The following is a 6,000-nucleotide window of genomic DNA, read 5'->3' on the forward strand; positions in this document are numbered from 1 at the left end:
CACCCAAACGGAGCGATTTTGTTACAGTTCAAGCTTTTCACATCACGTGAGGATCAAAGGCTCAATTGGTTGTCTTGAGAACAAAAAAAATGGGTGACAACCGTATCAAGAAAATACTGATCTGGTCTTTAAAAGAAAAAAAAAAATTAAGCTCTATTTTCTCTCTTCCTTCTCCTCTCCTCCCGCCCTTCCTCCCAACCTGGTGTTGGCACAGCTACAAGTTATGAATCTGAAACATTGCTTCCCGAGAAGTGGCTCCTCGGGAGTTAGGAATGAGTGAAATGTACGTTTGCAAGCCGTCTACTGCAGAGAGAAGCACCTTGCAAACCTTTCCTCGAGTTCCGTGCAATCTGTAATTCTTAACATGGACATGACACGGATCGTTTCCTGGCGATTTTTTTCAGCCTCCAACGCAGCACAACAAAACACTGCATGGCGTTCAAATTATTCTGTCCTTTTTTTTGACCATGGCAGTTTGGGGTTACATTATTTTTTACACGGGGCTGCGATATGGGTGTGGAGAGAGACTGCGTGGTCATGAAAAATGTTCATTGCACCAAAGACGCATGGGCGTCCTCCTGCCTCAGTTTGGCCATTACATTATTCACACGTGACAGAAGACAATCTTATTCTGCAGCTTATTTAGTAAGGGATCGTTCTCGAGGTTCTGGAGAAAGGGGCAAGGTAATATGCAGAATGGATTATAATATGTCAGTTTTATTTGCCCCCTTTGGACATTTAAAACCCCCAAACGTAATATGCTTTAACGCGCCCCCTCCCTTCCTGCCCCTCCCCCCTTCAAGTGCACGTTAAGGATGATTTGTGTGAGACACTGCAACGCTTTCGCCCTCTCCTAAATATCCCTCACTTTGATCGTGGGTTTTATTAAAAAAAACCACGTAACCACTTCCTTTTTTTGCCGATGCACAAATTTGTGCATTTTTCCGATGCACAAATTAACACTCGCTCCCCTTCGCGTATATATTTTAAAAAATCCCTCTAAAGTGCTAGAGATACGCAGCCGTACTTACGATCTGTATTGAATCGAGTTGACCTTTTCCTTCTACAACTGCATTGTGTTTTTGTTGCAGCCGATTTTTATTTTTGGAAAAAAATCTAATTTCTTCAACAGATTTATGGGGGTTTTGAAGAAAAGAGCACCAGATTTCGTGAACTTTCCTTTTCTAAAAAAATAAAATGCTTGTTTTAAAAAAGTAAAAAAATTCCTTTAAAACGTACACAGAATCTCACACACAACACCACTACACAACCAGCTGCCTTTACTGCAACAGTGAGCAGCACAAATCAGGACTGGAAAGAAGGGAGAGTGTGAAGCAGCACAGACTCTGTACCTGAAAGGGACTTTTCTTTGTTCCAAATGCCCTTTCCCATCTACCCAATCAGAGGCCAGCTTTTATGAAACTGAGCTCTCTGATTGGATAGTTGCTTTTCTTAGCTGCCGGTGGGGGGTGAGTGGGGGAAATACACACACACATAGAAAGCCTTGTATTTTGTAATCACAAGACCGCGTTGTGTGCTCCAATAGACAGTTTCCTGCAACAGCAAGATACAAATCATGTTTCCCATTTCAATTACGGCATTAGCCTATATATTTTATTTAAATTAAAGGAGGGGGGTAGTATGGAATATGCTCCGCAGCTATCCCTCTCGATTTCGGTGCTTTTTGCGAAACCACAACTAATGGCTTCCCTATGTGTTTTTCCAAGGAGCACTTGAAAATCTCATTTATCGTTTCTCCAAATGGCCCCTCGCTGGAAATCTGTAACAACTTGACACTGTCTGCTGATCTTCTTAATACAGATGTGCGAGCATTTTTTTTTTGTTCTGCAGTTGGGCGAAAGAAACACAAACAATCATGCCCTTCCCCCACATACTTGGTATTGCAGGGGCGCTTTGGGTAGGGCGGCGTGATCTCGTTTCTTTTTCTGCCTTCTCTGCTCGTCTTTCTCATATTTTATATTCTGCTCCTTTTTGCAATACGTCTTAAGTAGGCCAGTTCGATTTTTTATTATGGAAAGGAATAACCCTTTTGTTTCCAGCTTGCTGAGTAACTGCTGCAGGCACTGAACTGGAATAGCAAGAAGCCAGTTAACGACCATGTGAACACATCAGTGAGAATACAATTATGTTTCATCTCCCTCGTCCTTCCAGTTAACCTCCTTCCAGTGAAGCAGCTCGTCAAGAATTGCATTTAACGTTGGATTTAGATTCAAGAATGCATTAAAACAGCAAGTGCATTCCAGTGTCAGAAAACCCTGAAGTCTTGCTTCGTAGAACCTTGTTTTGCAAATACAGCCTTTTCCCCATCCTCCCAACACGGCATATCGTCGTTACTCCCAACCTACCAGACTTAAAATACCACATAATCAAAATATCCAATTACTGGGGGATGGTTCTATGGGCATTCTTTATCAAGTGCATGCTAATGAAACCTAATCGCTGTAAAATCGGACATAGCATGTGTCCTTCATTCTTCAGTTCAAAGATTTTGTGTTTGTGGTTACAATATATTACTGTTGGAGGGCGGATCAAGAATTTTTTAAAGCAGATAATAGGCAATTTTATTGAAAACGCTAACCATGAAATTTCCAATATGCTGCACAAAATGATAATGAATTACATCCAACTGAGAAAACACATGAATTACTGTTTATCAGGACATTATAAAGGTGTTTTTTACCCTAAAATTTTGGATAACCATTATATGAGCCTTCTCATCACAGGAATGAACACTTGAAGGAAAACATTTGACTAACAGAAAATTAATGTCCACTAAGACTACACTGCTGACCCTTACATGCTGACAAGTCTTATTGATTTCGCAAAAGCTTACAAGTGTGCATGAGAGTGCAATATACTTTACTCAGACTATACACACCCTCCTTTCCTTCTACAGCTTCTGAGACAGTGTCTACATAAAATGCAGTAAAATAGACATTATGGAACTCTTTGTACATTTTCCCTGATATAAAAGGTAGAAATATTTCTATACTGTTGCTATATCTCTTGTCATTATTGATGCTTCTAATTAAAACTAACTTAATTGTTGTAGTTATTTACTGTAAGGCATATTCCATACCTATGGATATTTCCTGTTAAGATCTTTGAAATTTCATGTTTGTTGATTACACCCATGTCATGTGTCAGTTTAATGCTGCACTCTGAAACATTTCCACTGGCCTTTATTTCAAGATGTATTTGCTCCATCAAATATAATGGGATATAATGATAACTTGCAAAGCCACTTTGCACATATTTGTTTTGTTTTGAGCCTGGTTGAATTGTGCCTGTGGATTGTCTGAACTATTTGCTGTGAATAAAGGTTATAACTGGAAATTCTTGAGGTGACAAACAAGAGAAAAGATCAATTACATTTTATAATCCATTTAAAAAAGGTACTAGGAAGGTTTGCAGCTCTGTGTGAAATTGCACTTCATGCTCAAGATGAATAATTCAGGCAACATAATCCCCTATGGGACTAGTGTAATTCAGGCTGGAAAAACATACAAAATGGTCATGTGAATTGATCTTTGGCTATGTTTTGTTTCAGAGGAATTCATTCTTAAATAAAAGCAGAATCTTACATTATAAGAACAGTGTAAAAAGAAAATGGGGCTGCTGTGCAATTCTCATGTTAACTTGTAATGTGAGGATATGCTTTAATTCTTTTCTTTTTCATTTATGTATAGTCCACCTTTTTCACAGGGTCTCAAGGAGGATTACACATAATGAGTCAATACAGTCAATGCAATGGGACATTCAGTAGCCAATGTATTAGGATTTTAAAAGTCTGGACTCACTAGGAAGAACTGAAGCATAGCATAAGTATTCCCATGACACATTATGTGGTACAGAAATTACATAACAGGATCTTACAGTACTTGCTTGTTTTTAAAAAAAATACTTACAATAAGCTATACTCTGCATTGTAGATGCTGTCCCTAATCATTTATCCAAGCAAGTTTGTTAACCATTTTGTTCAGTGAAACTCTATTAACTATGTGAGAAACTCCTCTGGAATAGTTTTGCATAGTACATGGAAAGTCAGGAGAGTAGGAGCTTTCCTGGCCTTCTCAGACAGGTTATTGCACAAGGCAGGAGCCACAATGGAGAAAGCACATGAACAGCAGTTGTTCATTTTGCCCATTTGCAGGTTGGTGTCTGCAGAAGTCTTGTTAACTTGAGTGGTCTTGCGGAGGAACATAGGGAGATTGATAGTCCCACAAATAAGAGAGCCTAAGGCTATGGTTGGCTTTGTATGTGATAGCCAATAACTTAAGCTGAGACCAGTAACAAATGGGCAGGCAATGGAGCATCTGCAGAATGGGAGCAATATGCATGTTCCACTGAGCTCCCATCAACAGCTGAGCCATAGCATTCTGGACCAGTTGAAGTTACTGAGTTAATTCTGTGGGGAAACCAATATACCATGCATTAAAGTAGTACGTGGATCCAAGTATGGTGGTCAGGGGTATCAAGGTAAGGGGCCATCTTATGGGCTTGGCTGAGTTGATAGAAAACTAGGGTGCTGTGTGGTTTCCGGGCTGTTGCCTGATAGAAAACTGTTTTGTTTTTTTGCAGCAGCACTAACTTGCTTCTCCAGTAATAAAGCTGCATTCAGTATAATCCTAAAGCTTTCAGATGAGACAGAAAGCGTCAGATGAAATCCATCAAAAGTTGAGAGAACAATCTCCTTTAAGATCTCCTTCTCAATCAGCATTACCTCTGTTGGTTTGGTACCACTTTCTTGATACCTTTCCCAGAAAGGGTAGATTACAGATCAGGTGATAATTGACCGCATCATTTTTCTGTAGTTTTGTTCCATTAAGCAGCAAATAAAATAACCACCTCTTTGAGTGGCCAAGGGAAGGGTGCTCTGTGTTAGTGACCAATTTATAATAGATGCTAAAGGGTTGTTGATGTGATCCTCACATGATTTTGGCACCCTGGATAGGCAAGGATCTAGGGTACAAGTAGTGGCCTTCACAGATCTCAGGATCTTGTCCGTTTGCATCACAACAATAGGGCCAAAATGACCCATAAATAGGCCAGGCAGTGTATTAGTCTTTTCTTCTGGTGTACCTATGATATAACTGACAACCAAATCAAAGCATTTTCTCAATATTTTATCAGCAGAAAACTTGGCAAAAGCATCACAGCTAATTATTTGTTTCTGGGACATTAGAAGCTCAGATTTAGGTATCAGTAGTTGCTGAGCTATCTTGGACAATTGGGATGAATGCAACCTAGCTGATGCTATAATAGTAGAAAAGTAGCCTTTCTTTGCTGCAGTCACTTCACAGATCTTACAACGAGCTCTATAGTAATATCTGTCAGATTCAGTAAGAGTTCTCTGTCAGCACTATTCTAGATGTCTCCCCACGCCTTTCAGATCACCGAACTCTGTGGCGGAAGAGGTTGGCAAGAGGCAACATTATTAATAGTTTCAAGAACTTCACATTCCACTGCCGCCTCAACAGAACACATGTTTGGAATCCTAAAATCCTCCAGAGCATTCTGGAATCCAGTAGGATTGATAAGCCTCTGTAGGCAGACCATTTTAACTCCCCCCCCCCCTTTCATGTGAGTGTCAGGACTACTTTCACCTTGGTAGATAGGGGTCAGAACATGGTTGGGGACAAATCTTGAGCCCTGAGACTGAACCTTCTCTTAAATTAAATCAAATCCAGAATATGACCTCTTTCATCTGTTGGGCCAAACACAATTTGGGAGATACATCCAAATAAGCTATAAAACCTGTGGTAGTCCTGATGAAGTATCCTCAGCATGAATGTTGAAGTCCTGCAGAACTATCAGTCTCTAACACCACATCTGTAAATACCCCTGCCAACTCACAGAGGGTGCCCACTGGAGAACTAGGTGATCAATAGACAAGAATGCCAAACCTATTCCTTATTCCCTGGTGCAGGGGTCTGCAACCTGCGGCTCTCCAGATGTTCATGGGCTACAATTCCCATC

At 40.2% G+C, this 6,000-nt stretch overlaps 1 protein-coding gene across 2 annotated transcripts in view; it reads right to left on the minus strand.

The window, feature by feature from the left end:
* Window positions 1-1,316, minus strand: part of ZNF608 (zinc finger protein 608) — a 201,997-nt gene extending 200,681 nt beyond the window's left edge. For both annotated transcript variants that reach the window (XM_048502773.1, XM_048502770.1), the window contains exon 1: window positions 1,032-1,316. The gene's annotated coding sequence lies outside the window, so the exon portion shown is untranslated. The remainder of the gene's footprint in view (window positions 1-1,031) is intronic.
* Window positions 1,317-6,000: the final 4,684 nt, after the last annotated feature.

The sequence above is a fragment of the Sphaerodactylus townsendi genome, linkage group LG07, assembly GCF_021028975.2.
Source record: "Sphaerodactylus townsendi isolate TG3544 linkage group LG07, MPM_Stown_v2.3, whole genome shotgun sequence".
Classification (NCBI taxonomy): Eukaryota; Metazoa; Chordata; class Lepidosauria; order Squamata; family Sphaerodactylidae; genus Sphaerodactylus; species Sphaerodactylus townsendi.